Source organism: Amblyomma americanum, chromosome 11 (genome assembly GCF_052857255.1).
Source record: "Amblyomma americanum isolate KBUSLIRL-KWMA chromosome 11, ASM5285725v1, whole genome shotgun sequence".
NCBI classification, from domain to species: Eukaryota; Metazoa; Arthropoda; class Arachnida; order Ixodida; family Ixodidae; genus Amblyomma; species Amblyomma americanum.
The window spans coordinates 113,183,156-113,196,162 of NC_135507.1; the positions used below are offsets into that span (position 1 = coordinate 113,183,156).

The 13,007-nt window shown below is 46.7% G+C and overlaps 1 long non-coding RNA gene across 2 annotated transcripts; it reads right to left on the minus strand.

Annotated features, from left to right (window-relative positions):
- Window positions 1-2,311: 2,311 nt before the first annotated feature.
- On the minus strand, window positions 2,312-4,064 carry LOC144110363 (uncharacterized). 2 transcript variants are annotated; one of them, XR_013309814.1, is made up of 4 exons: window positions 3,788-4,064; window positions 3,546-3,716; window positions 3,272-3,462; window positions 2,312-2,646 (listed from the first exon to the last, which is right to left on the minus strand). It is a non-coding gene; the product is annotated as an uncharacterized LOC144110363 (long non-coding RNA). The 2 variants fall into 2 exon arrangements; XR_013309813.1 differs by having other exon boundaries at window positions 3,546-4,060.
- Window positions 4,065-13,007: the final 8,943 nt, after the last annotated feature.

A 13,007-nucleotide genomic window follows, 5' to 3' on the forward strand; every position in this document is an offset into this window, starting at 1 on the left:
TACTTTTTGTTCAATTTTTTGAACTGCAATGAATACAATGAGCATGTATGTTCACTAACAATAGTTTACAGACGCATGAAAACAAAGAGAAGACCCGAGAAAAATAAAGAGAAAAGAAACACTCATACATACATGGCACCGGCAGACAACAAAGGAACATTAAATGCAACCTGGCTATATATTAACAAAATACATTTTTAACTCGCTTGGTTTAACACTATCCAAAACTTTGTGCTTATTAAGAGTGGTCGGTAAATTGTGTTCAAGCGTTTGTAGTTTATAATTAATTCGAAAATATGGAATATACCAGAGATCGGTATTTCAGGTGTAGAGTCGATTCGAAGCGGTCCTTAAATGTGTAGTACGTATTAAGAAATCTCTATAAGCAGGAGAAGAATGGTAAAAGAACCTCAAAATGCGAAAAACATATATATGTTCAAAACAAATGATGTTATAATTTCTAAAAGCAGTTTGCGTTGGAGAGACAGATAAGGAAGGTTTGCAATGTAGCGGATCATTTTCTTCTGCAGAACCTGTATTTTCATCACATTTGTTTTTGTGGTGTTGCCCAAACAGAGTTACGGAACCGAAAAGAGCATGATAAATTTGAATTTTCACGTGAGTGGGAAGGAGCCATCGACATCATGTTAGAACACCTGCTACTGAAGAGAGCTTTTTGCAAATATTTTCCACATGTCGATCCCACCTGAGATGCGACGAGAAAGTAACTTCAAGGATTTTGTGGCTGTCTACAATTTGAATTTCTTGACCTGCGTATTTAGGAGCGCGTTGTAGTTCGACTGGCTTGTTCCTTGCACGGAAAATCATTACCTTAGTCTTTGTAGGGTTTATTTGTAGGCAATTAGAATTGGACCAGTTCTCTAGTTTCGTAAGGATTACGTTGCACTCTTCAATTAACTTGTTTATGTCGTGACCAGGGATTAGTAAACTGCTATCATCGGCGTATATAATAAATATCGCTTTGTCATAAATATGACCAATGTCATTTATATAGATGTTAAAAAGAATCGGGCCCAGAATGCTGCCTTGAGGCACACCATTTCGTACCGCCAGAAAAAAAGACTGATGGTTGTGGATATAGACAGATTGTTTTCGATTTTGCAGGTATGATTTCATGAGGTCTAAAGGTGTTCCACGAACTCCGTTTTGAGAAAGTTTATGAGTTAAAATTTGATGGTTTAGGGAATGGAAAGCCTTACTAAAATCAATGAAGAGTCCGACAGTGAGAATACCTGCTTCAGTGTTTTGCAGGATACATTCCTTAAGTGATAACAAAGCCGTTTCCGTCGACTTTCCCCTTCGGAAGCCAAATTGAGCATCAGACAGGATTTGTTTTGCATTAAAAAAGTTCACTACACGGGAAAAGATTACTTTTTCCAAGCCCTTTGAAAAGACTGGAATCACAGATATTGGTCTATAATTGGACACTACATCTTTATCTCCCCCTTTAAACACAACTGTCACTCTTGCTTTCTTCATTTATTCCGGGTAAACTCCCGTTTCAATTAACAAATTGAAGATGTATGCAAGCACAGGTGCAATATATGATAGTACATATTTGACTGGTTTTATCTGAATATTGTCAACATCTAAGGCTTTGCTATTATTCAAATTCATAAAGGTCTCATTGGTGGGCTCAAGGAAAAGGCTTTCGAAAGGGCTACAAGATGAAGGAACTTCAGGTAGATGCATCATAGGTAAATGGGTGGTTAAAAAATTGCTGTTTAAATGGCCAGCACGAGCCTGACCGGATAATTCAGAGCCCTTATAGATTATTCGTTGAGCTGGCGCATTTTTCGTATTGCGACGTAACAAGTTATCTACAACATTCCACATAGTGTCTGAATTTTTCATTCTAACATCAGAGAACAGTTTTTGATGATACACAGTCTTAGCACGCTTAAGCTCAGCATATAGATTATTTCTTGTTTTTTTTAATAAGAGATTCAAGAGAGCGATTATTTAAAAAGGCATGGTACTTGTTTTTGCTCTTTATCATTCTTCTGAGCTCTGGCGTGATCCATGGTTCTCTTATTCGTTTAGACTGCTCAATGTTCTTTATATATTTCTACAAAAACCTTGATAAATGCTGAATATGCATTATTTGAGTCCTATATAGAATAACTAGGACTCCCGCCCAAAACCATTTCAGCCTATCTGGGTACCTCCAACCTTTTTTATTTGCGTGTAACTCCAGCCCCTCTTCATCTTTGTTACTGTAGCCGCTATTGTTTCTCAAGTACCATCATGATATTAGCAGTTTCTAATTCAAGCCTTCTGCAGGGTTTGAAGGACCTATTTAATTGGAAATGAGAACACATGCACAGGGTGGAAAGCGTGTGATCTGCCAGGAAACACAGAGGCAGCCCCGAGAAGGGCCTTTATTAAGGTTGACAGCCGTTTTGTGCCTCTTCACTTGGCAGCGACAACACAGCGTGTGCGGTCCCCATGGTTTTGCCCCAGCTGTCGAAGCAATCCTCGGGCACGACCTTCGACATCTGATGTTTTTATTTAAAAAACACATGGACCAAAGTCGTGCTGTATGCAGTGCGATCGCCATGTGGTTCCACTGACGGCGAACAATCATCCACCTACCCCGGCTCTTTGGACAGATTCAGGAAACGACTGAAAAGAACAAAAGTAACGAGCAAACAAGTTAGAACGCAAAGAAACGAAGGCGCTCTGCGCTAATGCTGTAGCGAGGTCTAATATGTAAAATTTCACGGCTGGCGTCGATTTCTACAAAGTGCGGGTAGTCGCTACGGAAATAAACAAAGGCGCACTGGAGCTGGGTAAGTCTGCAGCTACAAGCACGAGTTTTTTGTCTCTACCGCCGATTTCCACACCGCGCGATCGTCATAACTTTTCTTGGACTTGCTGTGAAGCTGACAGCGATCATAAAAATTAAGGCCGCCGACTGTAGTGACAGAGGCTTGCCATTGAAAGGAACAAAGCCGTGCACTTTGTCAACCAGGCAACGAGGCCTAGCGCGAGTTTTAGATCCGACTTGGACAAAGCGCGAGACGGCGCGCGCTTCTAACGCTTGCCGACGCAAAGAAACAAAGGCGCGCTGCGCTGGGATAATGCTGTAGCGAGGTCTAATATGTAAATTTTCACGGCTGCCGTCGATTTCGACAAAGCGCGAGAAGTCTCTAAGGAATTAAACAAAGCTGCACTGCACTGGGTGAATGCTGGACACTTAGGCCAGGCGCGATTTCCACAATGCGCGAGTCGGAACTTCTGGACTTACCGTTACAGCTGATAGCAATCCTAAAGGGCAGATTGTAGTGGCAGAATTATCGTGGCCACTTTTACCCTGGACTTGCCACTGCAAAGGAACAAAGGCGCACTGGGGTCGATGCCCTGGCGTCTCACCACGTGGTATCGGTCCGCGGCAAATAAGGACAGCATCGGCTCGCCAGAAGCATCCAGGAAACGATGCTGCAAAAAAAGTTACGTTACAAGCGCCGCAATTTGGCGAGTTCTGCACGAGAAAACTTGCGAAAACGTTGTTCAACCCTTACCTCGTGATTGAGAACGTGCACGCCCAACAAGCACTTCATCGTGGCTGTCAGACGGCGGTTCAGATGGCGACGCCGGCGGTCCTCAAACCGCACCTTATGTGGGTCGTCGTAATGGAGTTGCAAAATTTTGAACACCAGCACGACGTGCTCCTGCAGCAGGAAAACGAGGTCCTGGAATGCGCAAGGCATGTAGGTAAGCGGTACAGCACTTCATGAAGCGAAATTTGAGATAAAATGCGTACCTTTATGTCGCTGGCGATTTCTCGCGGGTCAGCGCCTTTTGGGGGTCGTCGCAATGTCGTGGAAGCAAGAACTGTACAGAAATTTCAGCTGGCTGCGCCGACGAGCGCACCACGCAAAAAAAAAAAAAGCCATACCTGGACAGCTTCCGAAACGCGCGCGCCGCCCCCTACGTTCACGAAGAGAATGCCCGCAGACCACGCACGCCCGGCGGCCGGCCCTAGCGATTCCCTAGGCACTCTAGGGACAGGCCGAGAGAGGCGTGGCGACCCCACATCCGGTTGAGAACGAGGGCGAAGCGAAAAAACGTCACGCAGACACGCATCCCACCGACCAATCGGCGTTTCCAGCCCACCGACCCGCAAATGCTTCTGCGCTGACCCTCCCTGCGCGGCAGAGCAGTTTTCTACCGCGGCAACCATCTCTCTGCCCTCTCTCCCAGCGGCGATGGTCCGCTCAGAAGCGTTTCGGTGCAGGTGGGCTGGAAACGCTGATTGGTCGATGGGATGCGCTTCTCCGTGACGTTTTTCTGCTTCTCCCTCGTTCTCAACCGGACGTGGGTTCGCCGCGCCTCTCTCGGCCTGTCCCTAGAGTGCCTAGGGAATCGCTAGGGCCGGCTGGCCGGCCGCCGGGCGTGCGTGGTCTGCGGGCATTCTCTTCGTGAGCGTAGGCGGCGGCGCGCGCGTTTCGGAAGCTGTCCAGGTATGGCTTTTTTTTTGCGTGGTGCGCACGTCGGCGCAGCCAGCTGAAATTTCTGTACAGTTCTTGCTTCCACGACATTGCGACGACCCCCAAAAGGCGCTGACCCGCGAGAAATCGCCAGCGACATAAAGGTACGCATTTTATCTCAAATTTCGCTTCATGAAGTGCTGTACCGCTTACCTACATGCCTTGCGCATTCCAGGACCTCGTTTTCCTGCTGCAGGAGCACGTCATGCTGGTGTTCAAAATTCTGCAACTCCATTACGACGACCCACATAAGGTGCGGTTTGAGGACCGCCGGCGTCGCCATCTGAACCGCCGTCTGACAGCCACGATGAAGCGCTTGTCTGGCGTGCGCGTTCTCAATCACGAGGTAAGGGTTGAACAACGTTTTCGCAAGTTTTCTCGTGCAGAACTCGCCAAATTGCGGCGCTTGTAACGTAACTTTTTTTGCAGCATCGTTTCCTGGATGCTTCTGGCGAGCCGATGCTGTCCTTGTTTGCCGCAGACCGGGGCATCGACCAGATGTCAAAGATTATCGTCGCGGCCCTCGTCAAGATCTACGGACCAGGGATAGCGTCGGCTTCAAGGGCAAGACCAGGAGAGGTGTACGTCGTGCACCGGTGTCGTCGGTGCGGAGCCAAAGGGCACAAGACGGACCACTGCTGGGCCTACTGCTCACCGCGCCGCCACGCCGCTGCAGGTCGCGGTTGAAGTGCTCCTGCAAACGGCCCTTTTTAGGGCCACCTCATTGTTTCCTGGCAGATCGCGAGCGTCCCGTTTCGTGCCCGTATTCCCTCTCTGTCGAAATCGACGCCAGACATCAAAATCGCCCGGTGTGAGCTAGTAAATCGCTGGTAGAGACAAAAACTCGTGCTTGTATACAGACTTACCCATCTCCAGTGCGCCTTTGTTTATTTCCGTAGGCACTACTCGCGCTTTGTAGAAATCGACGCCAGCCGCGAAATTTTACATGTTAGACCTCGCTACAGCATTAGCGCAGCGTGCCTTCGTCTCTTTACGTTCTAACTTTTATGCAGCGCACCTTTGTTTGCTCGTTACTTTTGTTCTTTTCAGTCGTTTCCTGAATCCGTCCAAAGAGCCGGGCTAAATGGATGATTATGGAACCACATGGCGATTGCACTGCATACAGCACGACTTTGGTCCCTGTGTTTTTAAATAAAAACATCAGATGTCGAAGGTCATGGTCGTGTCCGAGGATGGCTTCCACAGCTGGGGCCTAACCATAGGGACCGCACACGCTTTGTCGTCGTTGCCAAGTGGAGAGGCCCAAGATGGCTGGCATCCTTAATAAAGATCCCTTCTCGGGGCCGCTTTAGTGTTTCCTGGCAGATCACGCGCTTTCCACCCTGTGCACATGCTCTCATTTCCAATTAAAAAGGTCCTTTAATAACAAGATGTTGCATGGTACTTGAACAATAGCGGCTACAATGACAAAGGTGAAGAAGTGCTGGAGTTACACGGAAATAAAAAAGGTTGGGGGTGCCCACATAACCTGAAATGGTTTTGGACAGGACTCCTAGTTAATTGCATTTGGAAGAGAAAGACAAGGTTTAATTTTGCAGTGTAAGCTTGCTTCTCTAGAATGAACAGAGAACGTTGCCTCGCACTGTTTGGGCCACCTTCCTTGACCCCATGAAAAAAAAAGGATGCCTCTGGGAAACTATTTGCGGAATTTCCGCCCCCCCCCCGCCCCTCGATTCAGAAGGGGAAGGGGGGGGGGGGGACGGCCTTTTCTTTGTCGGGCTCGGCGCGACGCACGATGGACAAGACGGCGAAAGGAAGGGGGCTGTCAGTGACGCATGTTCCGCGCTCTTCGCTTAGGCAGCGTACAAGTCCCTTCGACAGCCTGAAATGCCTTCGGTGGGCATCGTCACGCATGTCGAAAGGATTGTCATGCACGTGCGACCGCCGATAACATTCCTTGCAAGCTTATTCATTGCCGTGAAAATCGGGCGGTGAGCATTTCTGGTGCGAAGTGAAGGAACTTAGTAAGGTCTGCAAGGAAAGACCTTACGCAACTTTACTGGGGCATAGCCGCCTTTCCGAAATTAACCGTGACAAGTGCCTAGCTGTCTTTGGATTCCAGCGAAGTTGCAGCTGTACCTCCGAATTCTCCTCGCCCGTTCCCACGCGGCTTCGCATGCCATGTCGCCATGTGCGGTAAAAAGAACAGTTTGCAGAGTTTAAATGGTTCAAGTATGAAGCTATGCAATGAAGCCAATTACAGACTTCTGTACAACAGCTAGAGGAATTTCAAGAGCATGCTGTGTGATGGTAGTCAAAACTAATGCAGTCAACTATTATTTCGTATTTTTTTGACCAAACAGACATGAAATGTCTGAAGATGAATGTGTACCAAACACATCGGTGCATCAGTTAATTGTGATGCGTGAAAAAAATTGTACTAACATATAAATGCCCATATGTCGTCATAATCAGGAATACTGAAGAATTAAGGAAAATAAAAGGTTTTTTTTTGTTCAGGCTCACACACCTGCTACAAACATCTTTATACGCGTACGTAACAATTTATGACTCTGTAAGAAGCATTTTGGGTAAAAAGTACAGTATGGCAGAAAGGAGTCTTTAGGAAATGCACTGTGTAGAAATAGCCATACCAATTTCATGTGATCGTTCGATAAATGTAACAAATACCGTGCAAACAAGCTCGCTGCATAGTATAGTTTTTTTGCAAGTTACTGGTTGCAGACCGCTCTGCAGTCACTGGACTGTGATTGTGTAAGTACTGCATGACAGTGCATGGATTGCACAGCAGTTGCTTGTTCATTTCGTTTACCACCATCATTTGTAAGAAGGGGCCATTTCTCATATACATGTGTTTCTCTGCGAGTGTCGTTCTGCGCAGCGAGCGTTCTTTTGTGCCCGCATGTGTGCTTTCGGTGCGGGAGTGCGTCCTTGGCGGCACCCTCCGTTCTGCGAACGGACCGATGGGCGCCCGCTTCGTTAGCTTATTGGTGTGGTCGTTAGGGCCGCGGGAAATGCCGCCGCTGCCAGAAGTACGAACCGGAGAGCCGTGCGGCGTCTCCTTTCAAGTGGACCCATGCACGTGTGCGCGTGAGAGTGTGTGTGTTTGTGTGTGTGTGCGCTTCCGGTGCACTGCAGGTGCGCGGTAGCCTGCAGCGCTTGGAGGCGACTCAGTCAAGTGACAGACGACAAGGAACCCGTGAGAGTGTGTGTGCGATGGTATTTTAGCTTGTAAATAAGTTTTCGTAAATATACCCTTTTTTATTTCCTTCACATGAGAGTTTAATCGTTTCATTTCTTCAGCGCGTATTTGTAACATTAATTTAATCTTAAGCCTCATTTCAAACACAATGAAACAGGACGTGTAACTTTTTGACATGTTCCTTTTTGGCAGCCTCTAAAAATATTTCCGCATGAATGGGCTAGCTTAATTGTTTTGCAGCAATATAACCACGGGACTGCTGTAACTTGCAACACTTTCAAATTGTGTGAGTATCACTGCATGTGAGGGGTCACAACCATATCCTAGCTGTTTCTTGAAGGTCCCGTTGCTTTGATGGCAATGCTTGGACAACCATGACCATCTTCCGCATTCATGCGTACAGGGTATGCCCATTACGTGCATGCCTTTCTACCTATTAATGCCTTACAATGCAAACAGACAACAAATAAAAGGAAGAGCACAAGTACAGACAGTGTTCGTAGCCCACACTCTTCTTCTTCACGTCAGTAAATATATATGGCACATACCCACGCGGGGGGATTTGCCAAGGTACAGTGGAGATTGCCAATGAAATATTTGCACGGGGGAAAAAAAAGACGTGAGGCGGCGGCGTAGAAGACTGAATCAGAATAAAAATTGGAAAATTCAATAAAATTTAAGAAATATGAATTACCGAGAATAGAATCAAGCATTTTAGACATGCAACAGAATTTTGTATGCAGCTAACAAGGTGACCGATCAGTCGCACTTATGCGATCATGAAGGTAGCCACAAACTCTGCTTAACGGGAATTCCTTGGCGCTCGCACCGAACGAGAGAAGAACTGGAAGAGATAGAGGGAGGCCTAACCTCGAAAGAGGGACCTCCAAATACTGCTTTCCTTGAACTGCGAACCGCCGCTCAAGAGACGAGAAAATGACCTATTGTTTCAACTTGCCCACATGAGACACAATGGTTTGTCGCAGCGAACCCGCATCGGCGCAAGTATAAATTTAAGTGAGGGATTTTGCATCGCAGAAGCGTCCATGACACCTCGCAACGCCTTGATTTACACCACTGGACATTCCATGGGTAATTTAAGTGGTGAAAATCCACGGTATTGAGCAACGGATCACTCTAGCTGGCTGAAATATGTTGGAACCGCTGGAAACGTGAAGTTTCCAACACAATGAGGTGAAGGACAGGAAAGATTACAGGAGCGCTGAGAGCTGACCTTGCCAATAAATCAGCCACCTCGTTAAAATAAACACCCGAATAGGCAGGTACTCAGACCAAGTGGATCTCACGCACTGTGCACGGAACATAAAACCTAAGCGACCAATTCAATAACGATTTTCCGGAATTTTGGAGACTAGAACTGAAAGGCAGTCTGCAAGAATGAGAACTCAAGCTGCATGCCTGGGAATTAAGAGAAGAGCCAAAATAACCAAAAAATCTACGAAGAATATAGGAGTATAATCAGGGATACAAACAGAATAGCTCCAAGCCAGATCCTGCGAATATATCCCAATTGTAATGTTTAGTAGCTTCTTCTGAATTTAAAAGTAATGCTACTACTTTGAACTTTAAACTTTGGGGGTTCGAATAATAGCTGATAAATCACAGGGGGACAAAAACTGAATAACGGTAACAGAAAGTTTGGCTATATTCAAGAAACATTACAAATGTCTTCCTTCGACGACTCTTCTTCCCGCACTGCCCCGTCCACCCGTTTTCTTCAGCAACTCGTTGCAAGGAGATCAGATCAACTTGAAGCGGAGCTAACAAATTCTGCGTGAACCTAACTTGCGGAAGCTGATAGCGTGGCCAATGCCTCCCATGCCTACTACGGATGGAATCAATACAAAGTCGAAGAAAAAGTATACCGCAGCACACATGATTGGAAGTGAAAGACGAATTTTGTTGATGTTGTTAGCCTATCAAAAGATGGCACATACCTACACTGGGCGATCAGCCAAGAATCCGGTGGCTATTCACCTGTACTCAGTTAAAAAAAAAGAAAGATGCGCGGGAACGCAATACTGGTGGATGTGCTGAATTTCAGGAACAAACGTATCGTGCAACAAGTAACAAAAATATTCGTGAATCAGATTTTACATTGCATAATGAACCATGACTGCACCATCCTCGTCACTCTAAAACAAGCATCCCATACTCTCAGGCACATCGATCTAAAGGAATATGTTCCCAAGATGAAGACTTCGTAAAAAATTCCAAACGCATGCAAGAAGTCCTCATTAAGCAGCGATACCCGTCGCCATTGCCGACGATGCCATTCAAAGGACATCTAAACCCAACCGAGAGCAAATACTGGAGTGACGTCGATACAGCGAGCAAACAGACCATCAGGCAAATCTCGTACTTCCCTTCACCAGTAACCCAGCCGCCTAACGTACGTAAACAAAATCTTCAAAAAAACATTTCAACATTCTCAAACAAAGCGAGCTAGCGCCTCGCCAAAATTTTCACTGCTCTCCCTCATGCAGTCTACAGACGACCGAAAAACATTCGAAACATTCTAATACACTCAGTCACATAAAGAGCCGGTTTTGGGGTGTCGACCTTGTGGAAAAAGTAGATTCCAGGTCTGCAAACACATTACAAACATCAAGCTGTGAAATAAGCACAGCTTCAGGATTCAAATGGAAAATTAATGACAACTCTGATTGGGATTTCTGCAACGTAATATACCTCCTAGGATGCAGTGTGTGCAGTACGCAGAACATTGGGCAGGCCGTTAACTTTATACGAATTCGCTTTAATAACCACCGCGCGCATATTTTATCCCTACCTCCCCTTGTTAAAACACATATATTAATGAGAAAAACGACCCATTTGATGCAATTAAGTTAACAGTCCTACAGGGTGGGTTCCACAACAAAGAGATCTCGAGCAACGCGAGTCGTACTTTATTTACAAACTTAATAACGATTCCTCACGGCATTAATGAAAGTCCGGGTGTATTGACCTCCATCGCCCCTTGCAGAGCCAATGCTGACCTTAGGAATTCCGGCGCGACAAACCTCGGTCGTTTGTCGCCAGCGGCATCTTTTTCAAGCTTCGCTGCCCGCTTACACAAAGCTGTGAATTCATCCCCCACCCCTGTCTTGCCAGTTCGACGCACCACCTTGCCGAGCGGGGTGCAATTGAAGAACCAAGAACCCTTGATGGGCACAAAAGAAAAATACTAGAAAAAGGAGAAAAATAAAGAGAAAAAGAAAAACGCTTTGTCCCCTGCCGCCCAGCGAGCTTGCGCGGGAGGCCAGCCCGGGGGAAAAAAGGAATAACGAGGGGAGGGAGGGCATCCGGGCCCTCAAAGCAACAATGACAGACTTTGGCGGAGTCCCGGAGCAGATAAGAATCATAGATGCATTACTGCCCGTGCCGCCGGCCAAAACGAGCAAACAAATAAACAATAAATTCAGACAGGGCAGGAGACGTTCCAGGAGCGTCTTCGGTACGAATAGTGAAGGCGGAATCAGCGGCGCAGTTAGCTTAACTACACACACGTGCACTGTGCATGAAACACACACACAAAAGAAAAAGAAAAAGGCGGCAAAACATACGAGTTCGCGAAAGTGTCCTGTGGGGGGGTAAAGGTGAATGGCAGGAGCATTTAATCAAGGGTTCTTGGTTCTTCAATTGCACCCCGCTCGACAAGGTGGTACGTCGAACTGGGAAGACAGGGGTGGGGGATGAATTATGAGCTTTGTGTAAGCGGACGGGCAGCGAAGCTTGAAAAAGATGCCGCTGGCGGCAAACGACCGAGGTTTGACGCGCCGGCACTCCTAAGGTCAGCACTGGCTCTGAAAGGGGCGATGGAGGTCAATAAACCCGGACTTTCAATAATGCCGTGAGCAATTGTTACAAATTTGTAAATAAAGTACGACTCCCGTTGCTCTCTTTGTTGTGGAACCCACCCTGTAGGACTGTGAACTTAATTGCATCAAATGGGTCGTTTTTCTCATTAATATATGTGTTCTGACAAAGAGATGATGGGTAGGAATAAGATATTTACTTATGCAAGAGTGACTAGCTATGCGCAAAAATTTCCGTGTGTCAATTTTCAAAACTGCGAACTTTGACCGCAGCGTCCCGGACAAATAATTCCAACTCCCGACCGCGTTTTTAAATTTATTCTAAACGGGGTACGTGTTTACTGGTACCTGCAGTGGTCGGCTGCGCAACTATATATATAAGCTATCGCGTGCAGCTGTCATATTATAAAAGAAAATCCGCACAAAACAAAAATTACGCAGCAACGGGCTGTGGCGAATGATTGCGCGCAATATTTTTTCGCGGGTTAGTGAAACAAACAGTTTTGTTTTAAATCACGAGAGTTGTATCAAAAGCCTTTATATGTCGTCATTAATTACGATAGGTATGACGACACAGTGAATAGGAGTTTATATAGACTGTCGTCCTTCAAAGACCCAATGCTTTTCTCCTCCAAAACGTCGTGTAGAACAAAACCGGACCGCCAAATTTTGACACGGTTGTACGAAATTTCTGCACTAACGAAAGCTATGAGTGTAGTCTCCTGCATGTAGAGAATGTAGAATACAAGGAAAAATTATAATATGTATGCTCTAGGTCAGGTTCATAGTCCTACAGCACTCGATTGTAAATGCAGGCACTCGACGGAGCGCTGATAGACGGGCGTGGTCACCTGTAGGCGCATTTGCGTGGCTTTGCATGGATAGTACGTGTTTAACCTCTCAGGTCTGCAAAAGCTGTATCGGGTCCGCCAGGCAGTGGCGATTATAATAAATGCACAACGAAGCGCGCCGTTCGAGCGCACTAAAATAATACACCAGCAGTTCAAGGATATCATATATAATAAAAATATAGAAACGCGCATGCAGTGTGTGAAAGCGCGGCGCATCAGGTGCGCTTTTTGAACCCGCGCGTGCTGTCAAAAACGTGGGGAATTCCGAGAAAAACCTAGGGAAAATATGTCTCTTCCCAACCAAACACGACGTCATTAAAAGTCACGTGGCCATGACGTCACGTGACGTTTTAGGCGTGACGTCACATTTTGTTTGACCAATCAGCGTTTCCAGCCCACCTGCACCGAAACGCTTGTGTCCGCTCGCCTCCTGGTTCTCGGGCTGGCGGGGAGAAGCGTTTCGGTGCAGGTGGGCTGGAAACGCTGATTGGTCGATGGGATGCGCTTCTCCGTGACGTTTTTCTGCTTCTCCCTCGTTCTCAACCGGACGTGGGTTCGCCGTCTCGGCCTGTCCCTAGAGTGCCTAGGGAATCGCTAGGGCCGGCTGGCCGGCCGCCGG